Source organism: Delphinus delphis, chromosome 11 (genome assembly GCF_949987515.2).
Source record: "Delphinus delphis chromosome 11, mDelDel1.2, whole genome shotgun sequence".
NCBI classification, from domain to species: Eukaryota; Metazoa; Chordata; class Mammalia; order Artiodactyla; family Delphinidae; genus Delphinus; species Delphinus delphis.
Genome location: NC_082693.1, coordinates 83432946 through 83456308, shown reverse-complemented (window position 1 = coordinate 83456308; position 23363 = coordinate 83432946).

Below are 23363 nucleotides of genomic sequence, written 5' to 3'. Positions count from 1 at the left end.
TACAGTTTATTTGGGAAGAGAAGCTGGAAGAAAAGACAGCCAATGAAGGGTGCATTATTAAGCCAGTTACCTTTATGGACAGATGGACTTTAGTCCTATGTGAGAACTCTGAAAAATGGCACAGGAAATATGTCACCTTACTACAAGTTATTCCACCAGGAAGCAAGAGAGTGCGGTATTTGTTCACCATCTTGTTGGTTGCTGGCTGAGAGGTGTTAATTCTCTGGCGCTTCCAGGCTTCCTTGCACGTGTGCAGATTGGCCTTCCTTGGCTTTGGAGAAAGCACTCAGACAAAGCAATGCTGATGTCTATAGTTGGAAGTAACTGGAGCACAGTGAAGTGGTAAAGCTGAAGGAATGTGGGTGGGCCACTGACCACACTGGCCACCCTAACTCTTAAAGGGAGAAATGGCTGATCACATCCACCACAAACATCCTCCTAGAGGCACCCAGCTTTCTAAAGAATAGCTTGAATGGGATAATGTCTTAACACAAATCGTTGCCTCTCTTATTCAGGCTGGAAGATGAGAGAGGGAGTTGAGATTTGGTGGTGGAAGGGGGCAAATGAGCCTCCACTTAGATACGGCAGATGCACCAGCTTTTCTTGGACTTCTGGGTGAGGTGAGCTCAACTTTTGTAAAAGAGTTATAATGCAGCCAGTATTCTTTACAGGAGAGAGGTCAACCAGAAATTAAGTAGCCTCTATCAAACCTATGCATGGAATCCTGGATGCCTTTCAGCTACTGGAGAAATTCTGTGGCTACTCAGAGGACCACATCCCTGAGCTGTAGGACGTATCTAGGTTCTTGAAAGTCAAGCTTCCCTTCTTTTCTCCTCCTTCCTTGATCACAAACCCATGAGAGAGGACTGACAGTTTCATGGAGTTTTACTGACATTAAAACCAGAAGGACACTGAGAAGTCGTCTCCTGCAGACCTGTCATCTGACAGCCTGGAAGCTGAGGCCCAGAGTGTGGAGGTCACTTGCCCGGCCTCACACAGTGGTGAGTGAGAGACTCGTTTTACCAGGCAGAGTCCAGCCAAGAAATGAAAATCGCTTGACGTTTGTCAAGCAAAAAGGGATTTAACACAGGGCAGTAAGTACTTTCAAACCCATTGGAAAGGCTAATGGGGCAAGAGTCAGGAGGATCGTCACTAGCTTTTAAGCCGTGGTTCCAACAGCCATAGAACTTTGGAAGCTGTCCAGAGCTTGGAAACCAGTTCCTTCCACAGACCTGAGGCACATAAATGTCAGGAGACCACTGCAAACCCTCCTGTGCTTAGCATCACATGCTGATCCTTCCAGAAGAAAATGATGGCTTCCATCTCTCTTCCACCTTCCACATCTGCCAGTCCATCTGGCTGGCGGACTGTAACTCATATGTAGCAGTGTGGTGAGCTTCTGTTTGCAGGTATATGTGCAAACCTAGGTGGTAGAGGGAACACCTGCTCAGTGGTGTATGCTTTTCTCAAAGAGCAAGTGAGGAAGAGAGGTGGGAAAGAGGGCCACCAACGGCTGGAATTCCGTGCCTGGTCCCACCCTTGGCAGCAGACCCTGACACAGGAGTACTTCCAATGTCATTCAGTCCATCAAGTTCATTGTCTTTGTTTTTCTGCCTCCCCCATGTATGTCAGTCTCTAATGCTCTATTATGGGTGCGAAGTGACAAATCTTAGGGGAAAACTGGGGTTCCTCGGGACCTGTAGTGGCTACAAGTGGAACAACTTGATATGGGAATCCAGAAAACCTCCCTTGGTGGAGTCTGCAGGTGTGCATCAGAACTGTTTTTAGCACTTCGTTGGTGTGGAGGAATTTGGAGTGACGTGGCTTGTTGATATTCATAAATTTAGGGTAACTTGGCTGGGGTTGTGCCTCTTACACTGATTTGATGCGTGGCTTTAGACAAGTTACCTCAGGGTCCTCAGCTCTAGGGGGAATGTTGTTGGGCTACATTGTCTGTGTCCCCAGTCCTGACATCCTAGTATCGTGACATCAAAACATCTTAATTGTAAGGTTGCAACATGGTCCTGAACCCCAAAGTAAGGTGGTTTCACAACAATCTGGAGCTTTCTATCTTAAGGGGAAAAGTTCTGTCTAGACAATTCCCACCTGATCCTCTCTCCCTTAACCAGAGTTAGAACTGACTCTGTGAGGCCAGTGGGGTCACTACAGTGTTTGGTTCACAAACAAGTGTGTAAATTATAGTACACAGTATAATTGTGAGCTATCCATTAGAAACCACTCCAGGGCTCTGAATCCTGTGTTCAGAGCAGCCCTTGTGCCCAACTTTGAGACGAGGCTTTTGGGAGGACAAGATTCTCACTTCTTTTTAAGCATCCCGTGACTTCCTCTTACCCTGTTTTAAAGTCTTCTGGAGGCATCACATGTTCCTAATCTCTTTCTCACTAATCCGCACTTATCAAGTGTCACTTCTTCCAAGGTTCTTGCTCTCTGTTCTGAGATGAAGGTGGCATCATCAGATCACTAAATCCCTGTTAACTGATTACTGCATTAATGTGTGATCTCATCTAATTTATGAAATATCAGAATCAATTTCAAATGTGGTGATCAGGGTGGATTTATTATTAGTACTATTGTTGTTATTATTACCAAACAACGATACTATTATTGAGCAATAGTAATAATTACTAATGATGATGATGATGATGATAGCACTTAACCTCTGCAGAGAGTCTTGGGGTCTTCAAATTCTTTTATTAGTTATTTTCAAAGGAGGGAACTAAGACTCAGATCAGTTAAGAGATTCACCCAAGATCACCCAACTGATTGGCTGTAGAGCTGGAAATAAAACCTAAGTCTCTTGGCTTCCAGTTCATGCTCTTTTAACTCCAAATATCACTGCTGGGAAGAAAAGCTTACAGAAGTTCCTGAGTAAAGCTGAATGAGGAAGACGGATGAACTGAGTAAAAGGACTGAGGCCACAGTGGGTGCCTATGTGGCATTAGACAGACTTGCAGTCTTTCATACCAAAATACCCATCGTGGTTCACAGGATGGTCTGATTTCTGAGTTTTAGAGGGAAACACTCATTTCTAAATCCATCAGTCAGGTTTCCTGCTTAGGAAGCAGTCAGGGCCACCATCTCTGTGTGGGTTGGACACTGCACAACCCCAGGTGGTACCATTCCCACGATTAGGCACTGTAGATGTCTGTATTCATCATGAAAGCTTTCTGGAAGACGACAGTAAAATGTCTTGTTCTAAAAAATCAGTGCATTCTGACAATTTTCTGAGAGCTGGAAGTGGGGTTTTTTGAGGAAGGGAAATTTTTTTTTTAAATCTCATTCACTCAAAGCTGGATAGGTGAGTGTTTATCGTGTACACAGTCTACGGTCCAGAAGGATGGAAGATATGGAAAAGAAATGTGCCTTTCATTTGTGTCCTTATTGATTTACTCACAGTCCATTCATTCATGCATTATGCATTCATTTAAAAACTAGACTTGGGAGGATAGCCTGTGCTGGACACTGTGCCTGACACTGGGATGCTTAAGACCAGGTTCCTGCTCTTGGGGAACTCAGCCTAATGGAGACTCAGACAGGTACCCAAAACACCCTATAGTAGTGGAGTGTTTTACGGAAACCCAGAGGCAGGAAATGTAACCTAGCCTCACGTGGGAACAGACAGGGTGGGGAGAGTCAGTGAAAGTCATTTTCCTACCCAGGCGGCCTGAGGCTGTCCCAGGTGGAAGGAACAGCGTGTGTGAGTCCCTGCAGGTAATAGGCTGTGTCCTCAACACCTGACATATATTAGCTCATATAACCTCAGAACAACCGTAGCAGGCAAGCACTATTATTATTCTCATCTAACAAATAAGGAAAGAAAGGCACAGAGGGATTAAGTAAATTGCTCAGGGTTACACAGCTGATAAAGAACAGACCTAGCTTTTGAACCCAGAGAATTCCGCTACAGAGTTCACACTCGAGAGGGACACCATGGGGGTTTTAGGAGAACCCAGTTTGGCAATTGTTCAGGGCTGGGGTTGAAGGTGGTGAGACACGAGGCTGGAGAAGTCCATGGATATGAGTTAAGGGGACCCTTCGTGACTCGGGTGGTCTGACTCAGGGCTGGTTGTAAGAACATGAGTCTTATCTTTCTTTAGCTCCAGCTGGTGACTCCACCTTTTCTTATGGCTGCTTCCCAGAATCCACAGCCCAGTCTCCCAAGGGGCATATACCTAACAAACTGTGAGGACCCCAGGAAATTACTCATCTTCCCATTCTATGTCTGTACTGACTCCAGAGACATTTCCCAGAAGTTGCTTTGTCAATTTTTAAACTAAATTTCCATCTCTTGTTTTGTTGCTATGAAGCTCTTTTCCCCTAAATGTTGAGTGATGGGAAAAGGTGACCCAGAAACTAAATTTCAGTTATTTGAGGGCTCTGGTTTAGATTGATTCCAGCTAATTGTGAGTTTACTCTATTGGGTTATTTTATGATTTAAGTTCCAAAAAAGCTGGAAGGAATGCATAAATTTCAAAAAATCTGTTACTTGCTCTCTCAGAACTTTTGGTCTATTTGGTCAGAGTCGAAATTTATCCTTGAGAGATTATTAGAGAAAAATCAAATTAAAATTTAGCTGACAAACAACTTACTCTGTACCTGTTATAATAGTCCATTAAAATCACTATGCAAGTTCTTGGCACGGTTCATAGGCTTTGATCAAATGAACAGAGAGCACTTTTTTTTGGCTCTATCCCGGGTTCAACAATTGTTCAACCATCAGATACAAATACTCAAATATTAAAACACCAGATCATTGCACAGGTACAATGAGCTACAAAACATTTTAGCAAACACTAGAGTACTCCCATGCAAAACGTAGCAAAAAGATCTTAAGAAAATGTCCCTCTGAAAACCAGTCCCGAGTGGGTATTTTGCTGTTGATCATGGAAAGCAAAGAGCTATCCCTTTGGTCCATTTGCTGTTTGGGTTAGCAGCCCATATGGTGAAAAGGGTACCGGCCTGGGAGTCAGGGGAGTGGGGAGAAGAGCTCAATACTAAACCCAATTCTACCATTACCCAACCCTGAAGAGTCCCTTTACTTTGGGAACATCAGTTTCTTATCTAAAATGGATTGAACTCTATGATCTCTTGTTTCAATGGGGAAACAAGACCAAAGCTTTGATATTGATATAGATAGGCAAGCCTCAAGTAATCTTACATTAAATTTAATCAGGGCTCCACAAACTTTTTTTGTAAAGGACCAGGTGATAAATATTTTAGGCTTTGCAGACGCAATATTGTGATTTGTAAGAAATACATATATATTTGGTCTTCATCCACAGTTACTGGCTCACAGGTCCCCAAACCGTTGGAATTTCCTAAGCTATAAGACTAATGGGAGCATCTTTTGTTATGATGTTTGGTCTCCTGTCCTCAGCTCCTGAAAATGTTTCAGAGCCATAAAGGTAACACAGGTGTCTTGTTATTCGTAACTAGCCCCTTTCCACCACAACTGGGTTTATGTTAATGAAGATGACTTTGGCCAAGTACCTAAAGATGGAGGCTGGTTGCCAAGGGAACCAACCTGAATAAAGGGTTGGAATTTTCAGTCCCACCCCTTGATTTCTGGGGGGAGAAGAGGAACTGGAGGTTGGACCTAAGGCAAATGAATTAATCAATCATGCCTACGTAATGAAGCCTCCATAAAAACCCAAAAAGGAGGGGGCTTGGAGAACTTCCATGTTCCACCATGTGGGGCCCTAAGCTCCACGAGGACAGAAGGTCCTTTGTTCGGATGTTGCCCTATGTATCTCTACATCTGGCTGTTGACTCATATCTTTTAATATCCTTCATAATAACTTGGTAATCTAGTGAATAAACAGGTTTCCTGAGTTCTGTGAACCGTTCTAGCAAACTAATCGAACCAAGGAGGGTGTCATGGGAATCTCTGATCTATAGCCTTCGGTCAAAAGTACAGGTAATAACGTGGACTTGCAAGTGGCCTCCTGAGTTGGAGGGGGTTGTTGGACCCTCCAACTTGTAACCTGGGCTTATGTTTGGTGTCTAAAGTGGAGGGCAGTCTTGTGGGACCGAACCCTTTACCTGTGGAATCTGATTCTATATCCAGGGGGACACTGTCGGACCTGAGTTGAATTCTCAGACGCCCTGCTGGTGTCTGAGAATTGCTTGTTGGTGTGGGGAAGCCTACACGTGCACACACACACACATACACACACACACACACACACACGTTAGGATTGGGCCCAGGACCATAACTTAGCGGGCCATAGTATTTGTGTCACAACTACTCAACTCTAATGCTTCAAGAAAGCAAACGTAGACAGTACACAAGCGAATGGGCGTGGCTGTGTCCCAGTGAGACTCCATTTACTAAAACAGGCAACAGGCAGGACTCCAGTTTACAGCACGATGGAGAGGATGGCTGTAGGGATATGATTGGGATAGGGGAGGCCCAGAACCGTGCTCCAGGCCCAGCGTGCAAAGGCCACCAAAGCTGCCCAGCCCATTCCACCTGCGAGGGACCAGAGAACAGACTTGGGATGTGTCTCCCTCCGGGATGGGGATGAAAGAGTTAAAGAGGCAGGGGCAGACACAATTGTTTCTTTCTAGGGAAACTATTCGGACTTGGGGCTTTGCTCTGTCACACAGCTGGAAGTCATTACTGCTGAAGTTTTTTAAGTGAAAAAGTTTTATTTAGGCCCTCGTGAAGGTTTACTTAGGCCAAGGGTGAACTCTGTGCTCACATCGCTGCCGTCCCCGGCCAAGGGCTTTGGTCAGTCCTGCCTTTGAGCCATATTCTTGAGCCTTCCTTGCCCTCCTGCTGACCCTCTTGCCACCTGGCCTCGTCCCTCTCTCCTCCTAGCCTCTTTCATAAACTATCAGTCCACATAGATCTTCTCTGGCAAGTGGGACCAGCCTGTGCCAGCAATACGGAGAATTGCATAACTCCGCAATGGGAACGTTCACCTTCTTGTTAGCTGGTGTCCAACACTGCCAATGTTTTAGATTAACTCAAGAATCTCTCACCTGGAGCCTTGGGCACAGACACAGTGGGTGGGGTTCACAGACCATCGAAAGTCAGGTCAACACACACAGGGAAAATCAAGTGGAAAAAGTAGACTCTTTTTCCTTCTTTCAGATTGATTTAAATAAAGGAGACAAAGGGGTGGTTTGCCTAGTGTGAATGATGGTAAGCCTCTTAGTGAACTAAAACCCAGCGAGCAAATGCCCTTAGTTAACTAGACACCTTTGGTTCTTTGTCTTTTTTTCTTTACTTTTAGGCTAAAGAAATAAGGGTAAGGAAGCAGCCGGTGGCAGGGCTTGATAAGCAGTGGTTGCAGCTACCCTCCTAGTATCACTGCGTCTGGGATCCCGTCTACACACCCAACTTGGCAACAGTTGGGTAGAATGGTTATAGTTTAAGTTCAGAGTAACCCTCTTTGGCACTGCAGGCTCAGAATCATCACAATTCAATGGCATTTTCCGTCCTGTGTGTCACCAAAACAAGGGGGGGGGGTCCTCAGACTCCTAATAGGATCATCTGTAAGACTGGCAGAGAGGGCGTCTCTGGTGAACCTCCTAGCTCATCAGAAGATTGCTAAGAGGAGCAGCCCTTTCTCCAAGCACTAGGGTTCAAGAGCTCCTAACTTTAGGTAACGGTGGGTAACCCTGGGCAGGTCAGCTGTCCTTTCAGAAATTCAGTGGCAGAGCTACGTGTGGCTGGGATAGAAACAGTGCACAGAGGATCGAGAGGCAAAGATTTGGGTCTGAGCCCTCACCCAATAAATTCAGCATTCAGAATGCAAAGTTGGAGTAAGCCAACCAAAATATTCCAGAGTCAGGAAGGAGATAATAAGAGCAGTCATGTAAGTGATGACGAACATCTGCTGAGTCCTTACAACGTGCCAGGAACTGTGCTAAGCGCTTTCCAAGCATTAGGTGAAGCAGATGCAGCTGCTCCCATTTTCCAGAGAGAAACTGAGGCTCAGAGAGAAAAAATGGCATACGAAGTGGCACATGGTTACCACACAGTCCAGTCAGGACGCTGACTAAGGGCTAGCTGGTTGCCAAGCCCATGTCCCTATCTCCATGCTCTGGGTAGACAGGAGAAAGGGCCCCCGACTTAGATGTGGAACCTGGATTCTAGACAGAGCTCTGTCACTCAGTAGCTGGGTAAACACTTCCTCCTCCCCGGGCCTCCAAATCCACCCTTACAGAGGGGCTGTCCCGGTGAATCTGGGAGTGTCCCAGTGGCCTGGGATTCTGTGTCAGAGGTGCAGCTCATTCTCTTCTCTATGTACAGACAAAACAGGCTTTTAGCTGCAACCCACTGAGGACTGCTGTCAGGTCAGGGCTTCCTTGCCAGCCTCACTTTTTGATCATCAGACACCCCTAGTTCTCAGTACACTCTCTGAACCATAAGTGCCAAGGATGCTCACGCTGCCCCTGCCTGCTGTGTGATGTGCACCCTTCCAGGGCTGAGCCCCCAAGGCTGTTCTGTGAACACTCCTAGGAAGGGCGACCACCTTACAGGGGCACCAGGCAGGGCTGTGATTCAGGATAGAGCCAGGGTGGAGATGGAGGGGTTGACAATATATTTAAATAGTCTGGACTTCCCTGGTGGCACAGTGGTTGAGAGTCCGCCTGCCAATGCAGGGGACACGGGTTCGTGCCCCGGTCCGGGAAGATCCCACATGTCGCAGAGCGGCTGGGCCCGTGAGCCATGGCCGCTGAGACTGCACGTCTGGAGCTTGTGCTCCGCAACGGGAGAGGTCACAACAGTGAGAGGCCCGCGTACTGCAAAAAAAAAAAAAATTTAAATAGTCTGAACAGCTACTATAAGCATCCTACATGATCCCTTGTGATCCAACCACTCTCCTGGTGCCCCAGAACATTCTGGAAGCCAGCCACTGGAGAGTTAATACCTGGCCCAGCGACCTAATCCGGTCTACCACTGATGTCAAAACTAATGGGTGGATGCCACCAGAGCAGTTGTTGAATATTTTGAATACCATCCCTGGCCCCAAGCATGGGCAGAGCAAGGGGTACTCTCTGGGTAACTTTTCCAAGGATATCAGAAAAGCTCCTTTCTCCATCCACTTGCTGATGCTTAAAACCAGACAAAACTTTTACTGCAATTAGAAAAGATTCTTACAATTTATTCATTTATTCCTTCATCATTGCTATTGTCTGAATGTTTGTGTTCCCCCAAAATTCATGTGTTGAAATCCAAACCCTCAAGTTGATGGCTTTAGAGGATGGGCCCTTTGGGAGGTGATTAGGTCATGAAGGCAGAGTCCTCAAGAATAGGATTAGTGCACTTATTAAAGAAGGTCCTTCTACCTACATGAGAAGATGAGAAGGTGCCACCGATGAACCAGAAAGCAGGGCTTCATCAGACACAGGATCTGCCGGCACCTTGATCTTGAACTTCCCAGCCTCTAGAACTGTAAGAAATAAATTTCTGTTGTTTACAGGTCACTGAGTCTATGGTATTCTGTTATAGCAGCCTGAACAAACAAAGACAATTCAATATCTGAGACACTCCTATTATGTGCCAGGTACCTGATTAGGCTCTGAACAAACAGCAGAATACAAGGAAGAGAGAGAGAGAATAGAAATAGAGAGAAAGAGAAGGAGAGGGAGAAAAAGAAAGACAGATATAGACAGAGAGACAGAGAGAGACTGGAACTTGTCACTTATGATTGAACATGCAAGCACTTGAGGAATGTTCAAGATTCATTTATTCAGCAACAATTATCAGCCCTAACAATGCAGCAGGCTGTGTTCTAGGCGCAGGGAAACCACAGGGAATGAGACCAGGACCCTCCATGCCTGGAGTTTCCTTTCTCATGGAGAGAGACAAACAATAAACATGAACCACTTGTACTGATAATACAGTAACTGAAGAGAGTGAAGGAAGAACAGCGAGGGGACCTGACGTTCAGGCTATTCAGGGATGGCTGTTTTATTATGATAAAGATGATTTTGTATCACCTTCAATATTTCAGCTACTATTTAGTAACAAACTATTAACTCGTAGTACCTATAATGTGACCGGATCAGTCCAGGGAAATGCGTCACAGCAGTTCGTAGCCTGCGAGTAGTAGTACAAACTATTCATAGCCTTCCCAGTTATCTCAAGACACGGTGCAAAGGTTTCAATAATAAATTGTCTGTTAACTTTCTAAGATTCATGAGGAGTTGGTGAGTGCCTGAATTTCTGATGCCTCTGAATCATCGTTTTGAACCATAGTTGTTATTAATTATATCAATTGCTCTGAACACTGAAAGTACAGAAAAGACAGCCGAAAGGATGTTTGACCCCAGGTACTCTTTGTAAGTAGTCCTTTCTCCTTATGAAATTATTTATATCACTTGCTTTTCTTATCACTTCATTTTTTTTTAAGTAGGACAAAAAGTGTCTGTCTAATGGAAAGGTCTTGTTACTTTGGTTCTACTTAACTGTTGTGGCCTCTCCCGTTGCGGAGCACAGGCTCCGGACGGGCAGGCTCAGCGGCCATGGCTCACGGGCCCAGCCGCTCTGCGGCACGCGGGATCCTCCCGGACTGGGGCACGAACCCGCGTCCCCTGCATCGGCAGGCGGACTCTCAACCACTGCGCCACCAGGGAAGCCCTTGTTCCAAAATTTCAGGTGAACTTCCTCTACTTTTCTGATGAAGTCCGGTCAGGACTATTGCTCAAAATCTGGCGAGCCGTAGAATGAGCCTGCTTTAAAACTGTTGAAAATCCCGGGGTCAGCTCCAGAAAATGTTGGGCAGAGAATCCCATTGTCATATTTGAGTTTCAATATTGAGAACGCTCACTTCAGTGCCTCTTAATTTTAGCTTTCATAACATTGGCACTACCAAAGGGTCCCCATCTCAGTTGATAATCCTAGTTTTTTTTGCTTCTCTCTGGTTATCATGCCCTGGCTTGAGAGGGGAGCTTGAGGAAGAGGGGCAGCTTGGTGCTCCTGACTATGAACTTGATTTGATCCATATCCGTTAAAGAGAAACTTTAAGTGTCAGGGCTTCCAAAGCAGATTTCCTGTTCAAACAGCATTGGCTGCCATGTCTTTAGACAGCCTGATGGGTAGAGCGTAGAGGAACTCATTAAATGTCTGGGACTGTGCTGGATTCTTCTCTTTCATAAATGTTCCTTGGCTACAGGTAAAGAACACTACGAAGCAAGGCAAGGTCTATGAGAACTAATTTTAAGCCGACAGACTTCCTGCATCCTAAAAAACCTTTGATTTTGGCTGTCTGTAGGAAATGGAGATTTCCTTACAAGACCGTCAAACTTGGGATGGATATTCTCTTTCTTCACAGCTACGTACTTTGAGCCACTGGGAAAGTGTACTTGCTCACTCAGATGGATACAATATTCTATTTTTGCATTGTGCAGAGACATGATCTATAACCCAACTGGGAATGTATTTTTTAAAATTACCTGTTTCCTTTTATAAATATTGGAACATTCAATAAATAGTTTTTGAATACCGAATCTATGCCAGCACTAATTCTAGACCAAAAGTTCTCAAACATTTTGGTCTCAGGATCCCCTTACACTCTTAAAAAATTTTGAAGACCCCAAAGAGCTTTTGTTTATGTGGGTAGTATCTATCAATATTTATCAATTTCTAAATTAAGACTAAGAAATTTTAAAAATTGATTGATTTTTAAGTCAATAATTCCATTACATATTAACAAAAATAACTGATAAATTTTATAAAAGAGCTCTATTTTTCAAAACAATAAAAAAACTAGTGAGAAAAGTGAAATTGTTTCAAAGGGAACCCTCTTGCACTGTTGGTGGGAATGTAAATTCATACAACCACTATGGAGAACACTATGGAGGTTCCTTAAAAAACTAAAAAGAGAACTACCATATGACCCAGCAATCCCACTGCTAGGCATATATCTGGAGAAAACCATAATTCAAAAAGGTACGTGCACCCCTATGTTCACAGCAGCACTATTTACAATAGCCAAGGCATGGATGCAACCTAAATGCTCATCAACAGACGAATGGATAAAGAAGATGTGGTACATATATACAATGGAATATTACTCAGCCATAAAAAGGAACAAAACTGGGTCATTTGTAGAGATGTGGATGGACCTAGAGACTGTCATACAGAGTGAAGTATGTCAGAAAGAAAAAGACAAATATCGTATATTAACACATATATGCAGAATCTAGAAAAATGGTACAGATGAACTTGTTTTCAAGGCAGAAATAGAGACCCAGATGCAGAGAACAAACGTATGGACACCAAGGGGGGATAGGGGGAGTGGGATGAATTGGGAGATTGGGATTGACATATATACACCAATATGTATAAAATAGATAACTGATGAGAACCTGCTGTATAGCACAGGAAACTCTACTCAGTGCTCTGTGCTGACTTAAATGGGAAGGAAATCCAAAAAAGAGGGGATATATGTATACATATAGCTGATTCACTTTGCTGTACAGTAGAAACTAGCACAACATTGTAAAACAACTATACCCCAATAAAAAAAGAAAAAAGAAAGAATGGAATAAAAACAAGGGACATTGGTTCACATTTTTGTGAATTTCTTTAGTATCTGGCTTTGTCTGACAGTTCTGTCTTTGCACTCTGCATTCAATCTGTTGTGATATGTGTTTTGCTTAAAGTATATTTTAAAAATCTGTTTCTTATATACTTACGTAACTAGAAAAGGGAAAGTGATTTGATAGCCTTTTTGGATAACTGTGGATAATCTTTGATGCTAAAATAAAACTCAATTAGTAGTGAGTTCTTAAAAGTTAGGAGCAATGAGGATTTTGAAACCATATCAATTAATTTTTCATACTCTATTACGTTAAAATCCATTGGTCTATCTTGCACTCAGAATGGTTCCTTTTACCATGCGTAATTTTGTAACCTCGTGCGTTCTTCACTATGAAAATGGTAGTTCCCTGAGTTATTCAGGTAGTCTAAAAGTTGACACATTGCATCACACTATATATGCTATATTTTTTAAAATCACATATTTGTTAATATCGCTAATTTCATCAGAAAACATTTTTAAGTAGTGGGAAGCTGTCAAAATGATGATGACAGATGCAAGTTTTCCAAAATTCTAATTTTCACTTGAAATTTTGAATTTTATCATGGGCAACTATACTGTCAGCTGTTTTCCTTGCAGTGGCATTTTAATTCATTTTTGAGAAAATGTCTGTCGCATACCCAGATATAAATAACCATAGTTTGACCGTTGGTCGTTCTTTCAAGTAACAATGGTGTTGCATGAAAAATGCAGCTAGAATAGCTCATACCAAACAAGCACAGAAATGTTTTTCTTCAACACAAAGTTTCTTTGTCACTCAAGGGGAACACTTCATGGTTGCTTTCTTTCCATCACATAAAATATTCAAAGGATGTGTACTCAAGGGTCACAATTTTAAAACAATAATTTTTATTGCTTCATCAAGGACATTCTTTAATGAAACTAGCTTTTTCCCCCCTCTAAGGACATTAAAGTGAGGAACACCATAAGTAGCTGTACAGTTTGATACCACTGTTTGATTCGTGCTAGGGAGTCATCAGCTCTACCCACCACTGCTTTCATATAACCATTGCAAAATGTTGACATAATGAAAAAGACATTTCATGTCTAAGTATTAATATGAAAACGGTTTCATTGGTGGTTCATGGGCCACGCTTTGAGAACTACTGTTCAAAGTACTGAGAATACTCATAAAGTTCCTGCTATCATGGGAATTACATTTTTCTGGAGGCCAAGCCTTGAGGGAGAAGATAATACACAAGTAAATGCGTAAGCTAATGTCAGGGAATTAAGTGCTAATATGAACATGTAGCAGAACAGTGTGCTAGAGAAGAAAGACTAGAACAAAAGGATTACCTTCTATTGGATGGTCAGGGTAGGCACCTTTGAGGGGATGATCCTGTAGCTGAGCCCTGAAAGACAAGAAAGAGCCAGTCATATAATGATCTGGAGGAAGAAATTTCCAGACAGAGGGAAGAGGTAGCACAACGCTCTGAGGGGGTTGGGTTTGGTGGGTTCCAGGAAGGCAAAGGAGGCCAGTGTGACTGAAGCTAGCAAATGTGGTGCCTAATGGCAGGGGATGTGAATATAGAGGTCACATCCATTCATAGGCCCACCTACCAAGTGGCATATCGGTGTGCTGACAGAGCATGGAATTTGCATTCATGTTATGGTTCTGTTATTTGCTAGTGGGGTGACCTTAGTCAAGTTAGAGTCGTTAGGTTGGGTTTCCCAGGAACCAGGCTCTGAGGTGGAGCTTGGCATGCAGGATGTTAACTGGGGAGGCCCTGGGGGTCCACATCTAAGAGAAATGAGAGAAGTAGAACTTGGAAGAGGCAACAGAGGCTCAGGAGCCGTGATGAAGTTGTTACAGTAGGTTCAGAAACTGTGAATCTGGGCTAGCCCTTCAGAGATGTCCCTAATCGAGGCAAGGGGATGAACCTTTCTCCCTTTTTCTTGACAAGTCAGTAGATGTGGGCTATCCTGGGAGGCAGATCTGCCTTTGCTCAAGATCTTTCCTCCTTCCCTGGGGAGGGACTCAGTGGTGACCCACCAGCGGCCTGCAATTTTGGCAGGAGGAAGGGGGTGTCTTGGTGCTAAGGGGAATCTGGGTGGCACACTGCAACATCCACTACACTTAGCCTCTCTGAGTTTTCGTGTCCTTATCTATAAACTGGAGATAAAAATCAGAATAATGGAGTGACTCAAATAGGATAATGTATAAGAAAGGATTTTATTGGCAACGTGATTATGCAAATGAGGGTTGTTGATGTTACAGGGGATTTATGTGACTTTAGTGTTTCTGCCATGAATCCTTTATGATATTTGAACCTACTTGTAATAGTTGTGTCATATAGGAATTTATCTTCTGAATAGCTGGACTTTCTGAGATAACATTATTTTAACAAGCCAGCAGGTGAGATGCTCTGGAATCATTCCTGAATGTCAAAATGTAAATCATGTTTAGTTGTTTTTCCATACATACCCCTATATATAGCCTTTTCTAGTTGATTAAAAATCATATTTATCGCCTCTTGTTTTTCTCCTCTAGGGACTGTTGTCATGAATTACTGGATCATATTCTCATGTTAGTAGATAAGAAATTTGCCCAGTTCTCACCGGTAATTATTCTTTTCATTCATTATTGTCTTGCTAATAAATTTAGTAAAACTAGGCTAGAGATTTCTTGCAGGAAAAGAAAAGATTCCATGATAAATAAGTTTGGGCAGCAGCTGTTTAAGCAGTTTACTTACTGCAAAACTTCTTGGGGCCTTTAATAAGCTAATACATTGTGATCCCTAAGTATGGAATATTGTATGAGGCATAAGACAATGTACAGTGCAAGAAAGCGTAGAGTTTTCCTCCTAATAGCTAGAATTCTGAAAAGCGGACTTTGAGTCATTTTGGTTAAAATTGAATATAATGATTACAGGGCTTCAATGAATCTCAAAGTTCACCTGTCATCTAGTTCATCCACATATCTACCCACCCTTATGTTATAGATGTTCAAACAAAGGCAAATTCAAGAGTTTAGTACAGTGAGGTATTTCTATTTCCAGGAAGTAATTTCTGGAGAAACGTACTAGGCTGAGCATGATCCAATATTCAGCCCATCACACTGTCAGGCCCATCATCACCTCTTGGTCCAGGCAAATCACACTCCCATGTGGTTGCTGGACTGTGCGGAGGGACAACAATTTCACTTTCAGTTTATTATTTGGCTCCTCTCAACACACCAAGCAGAAGTTTAAATTTTATTTCAAGATGTGAATTGTAAAAACAAATTTTATTCCAATCAAAGCCTAGTCAATTCTAGTTTCTTAAGAAAATACTTGGCTGTTGGCAACCCGGACCTGGTTGCAAGGCTCAGACATGGTGTGGACAGGGCCTGGGATTAAGACCTTATGATTAAATAATGGGTGAGAGGAAGAAGTGGAATTTGAAGGGAAAGTAGAGCAAATGTGAAAGAAAAGCAGGTATCATTTGATTTCAGGCTATTGGAAAAGCAAGTGTAGACGCCTGTGTTAACTCTTGTCCCTCTTGTTTGCTCACTAGAATACTGGACTGAATTATCTTAGATCACTTAATGCCGATTGTAAAATTTAGCAATGGTAAGTGTGCATCGTGGTTGATGCATGTGTGAGGAGCTGGGGTAAGAGAAGACCTTTTTGGTGCTATGGCCCATAAAAGTAGCCATGCATGTGCTGTTCTTTTCTGAAGAGTGGGGAATACCAGACTAGGAGGCAGAGACCTGAGTTGAAGTCTTGGTTTTGTCATGGGTTGACTGACATTGTCTCTTGGGCAAGTCACTTCATTTCTCTGGACCTCTGGGTCCTCTTCAATCCCAGGTTGAGGCTGAAGTGGATGAGGTAACTTCCAGCTCCAACATTCCAGATTTCTTTGCCTCTTTGCCTCTTAAACATTTCTTATGTTCTTACACATTGACCCACTCCCCCATTTCTTGTAGGATCAAGGTCAAAGTTCTTCAACTGCTGTTCAAGGCCCTCTAGCTTCTGACTCCATCCTCCCTTGTCAGCCTCATCTTTTAAGCTAACTTATTCTTCCAGTGATGTGTCTGCTTTCCTGCTACCTATTCAGATTCAGTTCACATGTAAGGCCAGCCCAAAGTACTACCTCCCTACTGAGCCCTCCTCGACTACCTTTTCTGGGAAAGATCTCTACCCCTCTATTGCTGATAGCCATTGCTGTGTCTCTGGCCCTACCTGCTTACTGTAGAGTACTCTTAGTTCTTTTTTCCCATATAAATGTTTATCTCCACAAATATACTGGCAAGATCCAATGGGAATTTTGTTTTTAACTCATGACCTGGTAATGAAGAGAACATAGTGGAAGTTTGTTAACTAATGCTTTTTGATTGATTGATGATTTTGAAGACTTCTTATTGTTTTTAGCAATGGTGATGAATTAATTCACACATTCTAACTTGGGCCAGTGGAATGGTGACAAACAGCGCAGCTGATGTGGGCCTCTTTAGATCCCTGCTCTCGATAATTATACTACCACCTCCTTATCATATCTAAATGTTCTGTGCCTTCTCATCATATTTGCCAGTGCTTCACGAACATAATTTCATTCACACCTTACAATCACCCTCTGCAGTAAGAGCTATTTGGTGATTAGAAAGTCTTGTCAAAGACATGTTTAAGTCACTTGCCCTCGGTCACACAGCTAGCCTATATAACAAAGATGAAATTTGAATGAAGACCTTCTGAGTTCAGGGTCAAAGTTCTTTCCTGGAGTGGTCAGGAAGGACATACAATAAGAATAAGAAAGCATTTTAAATTGCGCTTCATAAACAATATGCTATAGAAAGTCCACTTAGAATGTTCTCATTTACAGGATTTCTTTTTAGTATCTGTCTGCGCTGGGCTAAAGGAGAGCCCCTCATCTCACGGGTCCACTGCGGACAGAGAATGAGTTACAACATGGAAAAGTATGGGTCACTACTTTGTAAAGCCTAAGAGGAATTATGGAAGAAATGCTGTTAACTTCAGTCTGTAGGAACTGGTGTGGAAGGGACTAGCGATTATTAGTAGTGTGGTAGGACTGAACCTGAAAGCTACTGATTTTAGGAGACTTGGTATTGTGGCAGGAGAAGCAGCGTAATGATGCCCTGCAGTAAGTGATCAGGCCAAAGAAAGATCAATGACTCAGTGTGACCTGGGGCAGGTCACTTAACATCTCTAAGCTTATTTTCTCTACCTGTGAATGGATACAGTAGAATCTGCTTCACACGTTTGTTGAAAGGATTAAATGGTATAATTCATTTACGGAGCACATATTTGTTGAGTGCTTATCATAGATCTTTAGATCTTGGGGATTCAATCGGGAACAAATTAGACAAAAATCTTTGCTCCCAGAGATTGTCCAGCAGAGACAAACAATGAATAAAATGTTAAGTGAACTGTATAGTATATTAGACATTGATAAATGCTAGGGTGAAACATTAGGCGAGGAAGTGGAGGAGAGGGTGCTATTAGGTGAGGATGGGTCAGAGAAGGTCTCTTTAAGAAGATCAAATAGGAACAAATCTAGAGTGTATAAGGGAGCAAGCTATGTAGATAAGCAAAGAAAAAGTAAGAGGCAGAAATGGCCCTGAGACAGAAATGTGTCCAAGGAAGAGCAAGGAGGCCACTGTGGCTGAACAGAGTGGATACAAGGAAAGAGTAGTAGGTGATAAGGATAGAATCAGGTCTTACAGGTTACCATGAGGACTTGGGCTTTTAATTTACTGAGTGAGGTGTGAAGCCTTTGGAAGGTTCTGAGCAGAGCAGTGACATGATCTGACCAAGTCTGAACAGCATGACTCTGGCTGCTGTGTTGAGAACAGACTGAAGGAGCAAGGGAGAAAGCAGGGAGGCCATTGGGAGATTGTGACAATGATCCCAGCCAGAGACGGGGAAGAGCCTCAGAGCAGCCAGTCTGAAAAGTAACACAGTTTCTCCCACTGTACTGTGTGGGCACCTCTTAAGTACCCCCTAGTTCTCCTGTGCACCAGGGCATACTGAGCCGCTGTGGAGACAGACTTCCCTTGCTGTTTGGTTGGGGCCAGACATGGAACCCCAAATGCCAACCCCCGTTGGCCAAATACAGAAAATTCTCTGAGCTAGCTAGCCGCTGTCAAGGTATGCTGGTTACTTCAGAGGCATCATCTAAAACAGGGAAGTTTCCCTTCACCATGTGAAGGGACCACACCCAGAGGGATGCCAGCTCAAGCCTTTCTCTAGTGCAGGATGTGGGAGGGCCTTCTGTTTGTTTTAGCAATCAAGCAGATCACATTATAGGTCAGGTCAGATTTCAGTTTCCCTTAGGATCAGGTCGGCATTTGCATCACTGATGTAGTACATCCTAGGAAGTCCTAGCCTGGTCTCTCTTGGGAGCATGGTTACCAAACCACGGAACAAAACAACATGTGCAAGACAGTTTCCACTGTAATGAAATTCTCGTTACATAGACTGGCCTCCTCTGCTATTTAGAGGCAGGTGGAAAGGCCTTTTTAATGAAATTATTGTTTAAAATGTTTCGGATTACCTTAAACAAGCATTGGTGGATGACTGGCTCCCTTCCACATGGACCAGCCATCTGATCTGACCAAGATGTTCCATGCTTTCAGCTGAACATACCTTGCGTGAGGTCTTCGACATGGCAGCTATGTAGTTGGCTTTGCCAACCCCGACAGAAAAGCCAGCCAAGCTTACCCCATGCTCTGATGCTAAAGCACTTCATTTAAGGATTTGGTGAGCAATGCAGCCTGCCCCAGGTTATCCCAGACCTAGCAACCCACAACCATGCAAAAACACAGAGGTTCCCCCAGAGACCTTCTGCAGCAGTTCCACGGCCAAGTGCATTTTTGGCACCTGGAAACACAGCCTTCTACCGGAAAAGCTTGCTTGCTACCCACCCTCTAAAAGCTAAGAAATAGGGCCAAGGTTGCAGAGAGGCTGTACCCATTGAAAAGCAGCCATCTCAACTCTCTTCCTAAGGGGTAAATGTCCAGGAACTGAAGTTCATACAACACAACCACTAGTCTGTCTTTCCTTTGGGAGCCAGCAGTCTCCTACATCACTTTGAAATGGTTCCCATGTTGACTGGAGCTCTGTAGCCTGTGTAGGACAGGGTGAAGAATGCAGCTCCCTTTCTAGTACAGAAACTCTTAAGGGAAATGACCCGGGTTGGTTTTGTGTCCATGAATGTGGTCGGAGAAGTCCAGAGAGATGGCATTGCTCTGTTACTCATCCAGTAGAAGCAAAATAGTGGTAGCTATAGTGACAGCAGCTGCAGATCTGGAGGCTCAATCGAGACAATGTTTATTTCTTCTTCCCATGGAATTGTACCACAATCAAAGACCATAAATAAACTCATTTTCAATTCCAGTTTCTGGAATTCACCAGCCTTCAGGAGTATTACTCTCTAATATGCAGAACTAAAGCATGTACCTCTCCCGACGTTGCTCTCTGCTCCTGGCTTCCACACTGAGACTCCTCACACAAAGTATGCCGCATCTTTTCTTCTATATAAACCTCTCTTCTGGGCAGATTATGTGACTAAGGTTTTCAATGTTTCCAAATCAAAGCCCTTGGCAGGGGTTTGATATTTTTCCAGGATAGCTGTTACATATTAGCTTTGCAAATGCAGACACTCTGCTGAGAGCAGACATGCCTATCTGTCCAAACTCAATTCCCATTCTGAGTCTACCATTTTAGAATAAAAGTGGATTGTGCTTTTATGATGTCAGACAGACCTGCGTTTAAATCTTAGCTTCTCCAACTACTAGATGGGTTACGTTGATGGTTTTATGACCTTTCAGAAACTCCTCCCCTGTATCTTAGGGACAGTAATACCTACCATGATGAGTTGATTATATTAAAAAGGCCCAGCATATGTCAAGTGTTTTGTTCAATGAGTGGATAAATAGGTACTTTATAATAATAAACCTTATTATAACATCCAGTGGTGAGTGGTCTTTAAGAAATTCTTTAATAATCTTACAAAAATAAAAATGTGCTTATGAAGCAGTACTTAAGTATGTCAAAAGTGATTACCAGAGTGTTACGTAAACCATATTAAATGACAAAAGTCTCTAGAAGATTAATAATGAAGAAACATGAATTCAATAATAGAAACTAGTACCCAAAGTAAGATGATTGATGGATTAATATCAACCTGGAAGCAAGTTTCTAGGACCATATGCCTGTCAGCGATTTGGATGAAGATACAGAATGCATGGTTATCAAATCTGTAGATGGCAAGAGGCTAGGAGAGAGAATGACTATTTTAGGTAACAGAATCAGAATCAGCACGCATCCTTACAGTTAAATTGATAGGTCAAGATGAAATATAGTAAAGATCAATGCAAGCTCTCGTACTTGGTTCCAAAAGAAAGAACAAGGTCCGTCCATGTTGTTGCAAATGACAGGATATCCTTCTTTCTCATGGCTGAGTAATACTCCATTGTTTATGCATACACCACATCTTCTTTATCCATTCATCTGTCAATGGACACTTAGGTTGTTTCCATGTCTTGGCTATTGTGAATAATGCTAGAAAGAACATGAGGTGCAGATATCTCTTCTAGATCTTAATCTCATTTCCTTTTGATATATAATAAAAAGTGGCATTGCTGGATCAAATGGTAGTTCTATTTTTATTTTTATTTATTTATTTATTTTTTTGCAGTATGTGGGCCTCTCACTGTTGTGGCCTCTCCCGCTGCAGAGCACAGGCTCTGGACACGCAGGCTCAGTGGCCATGGCCCATGGGCCCAGCCGCTCCGCGGCATGTGGAATCTTCCCAGACCGGGGCATGAACCCGTGTCCCCTGCATTGGCAGGCGGACTCCCAACCACTGCACCACCAGGGAAGCCCTGTTTTTGTTTTTAGAAAAAAATCCATTCTGCTTTCTGTAGTGGCTGTACCGACTTACATTCCCACCAACAGCGCACAAGGGTTCCCTTTCTTTACGTCTTTGCCAACTTGTTATATTTTGCCTTTTTGATGATAATCATTCTAACAGGTATGAGATGATATCTTGTTGAGTTTTTTAATTTGCATTTTCTTGATTATTTGTGATTTTGAGCACATTTTCATGTATTTCTTGGCCATTTGTGTGTCTTCTTTGGAGAAATATCTATTTAAGTCCTTTGCCCATTTTTAAAATAGGATTATTATTATTATTATTATTGCTATTGAGTGTATGAGTTCCTTATATATCTTGGATATTAACTTTTTATCAGACATATGAATTGCAAATATTTTCTCCCATTCCATAGGTCGCCTTTTCATTTTGCTGATTGTTTCTTTTGCTGTGCAGAACCTTTTTTAGTTTGATAAGTCCCACTTGTTTACTTTTGCTTTTGTTGCTTGGGCTTTTGGTGTCATATGAAAGAGCCTTCTCCCTATATTTTCTTCTAGGAGTTTTGAAGTTTCAGGTCTTATGTTAAGTCTTTACTTATTTCTGAATAATTTTTGTGAATGGGGTTAAGAAAGGGGTCCAATTTCATTCTTCTGCAAAAGAATAGCCAGTTTTCCCAGCACCATTTTTTGAGGAGACTATGCTTTTCCCACTGAGTATTCTTGGCTCCCTTGTCAAATATTAGTTGACTGTGTATGCCAGGATTTATTTCTGGGCTCTCGATTCTGTTCCATTGTTCTATGAGTCTATTTTTATGCTGATACCATAACATTTTGATTCCTACAGCTTTGTAGTACAGTTTGAAATCAGGAAGTGACTCCTCCAGTCTTGTTCTTCTTTCTCAGGATTGCTTTGGCTATTTGGGGTCTTTTGTGGTTCCATACAAGTTTTAGGATTGTTTTTCTATTTCTGTGAAAAATGCCATTGATATTTTGATAGGGATTACACTGAATCTATAGATGACTTTAGATAGTATTAGCATTTGAACAACATTAATTCTTCTGATTCATGAACCCGAGATATCTTTCCATTGATTTGTGTCTTCTTAGTACAATTTGGCATATACTAAGCGAAATAAGTAAGAAAAACAGTGTATGATATCACTTGCATGGAATCTAAAAAAGCCAAACATAGAAACAGAGAGGAAATGGTGGTTTGTCAGGGGCTGGGGCGTGGGAGGAAATGGAAAGATGTTGATCAAAGTGTACAGACTTCCAGTTATAAGAGGAATAAGTTCTGGGGATCTACTGCACGTCATGATGAGTACAGTTAAAAATACTGTATTGGGGCTTCCCTGGTGGCACAGTGGTTGAGAATCTGCCTGCTAATGCAGGGGGCACGGGTTCGAGCCCTGGTCTGGGAGGATCCCACATGCCGCAGAGCAACTAGGCCCATGAGCCACAACTACTGAGCCTGCGCATCTGGAGCCTGTGCTCTGCAATGGGAGAGGCCGCGATAGTGAGAGGCTCGCGCACCGCAATGAAGAGTAGCCCCTGCTTGCCACAACTGGAGAAAGCCCTCACACAGAAAAGAAGACCCAACACAGCAAATATAATAAATAAATTAATAAGAACAAGCCACCAAGACCTGCAATTAAAAAAAAAATACTGTATTATATACTTGAAAGTTGCTAAGAGAGTAGATCTTAAATGTCTTCACCACATTAAAAAATGATAGTTATGTGAGGAGATGGGTTAGCTAACGTTATTCTGGTAATCATTCTGCAATATGTGTGTCATGTCAACCCGTCCATCTTAAACTTACACAATATTATACAACAGTTTTATCTCAATAGAGCTGGGGGGCAAGAAGAACATTCTCTACTGGAAAGAATAAAAGAATGAACAAGATGGGAAAGGATGTTATAACATTGGTGTGGATAAAAAAATGCTTAAGGATTTTAAGGACAAG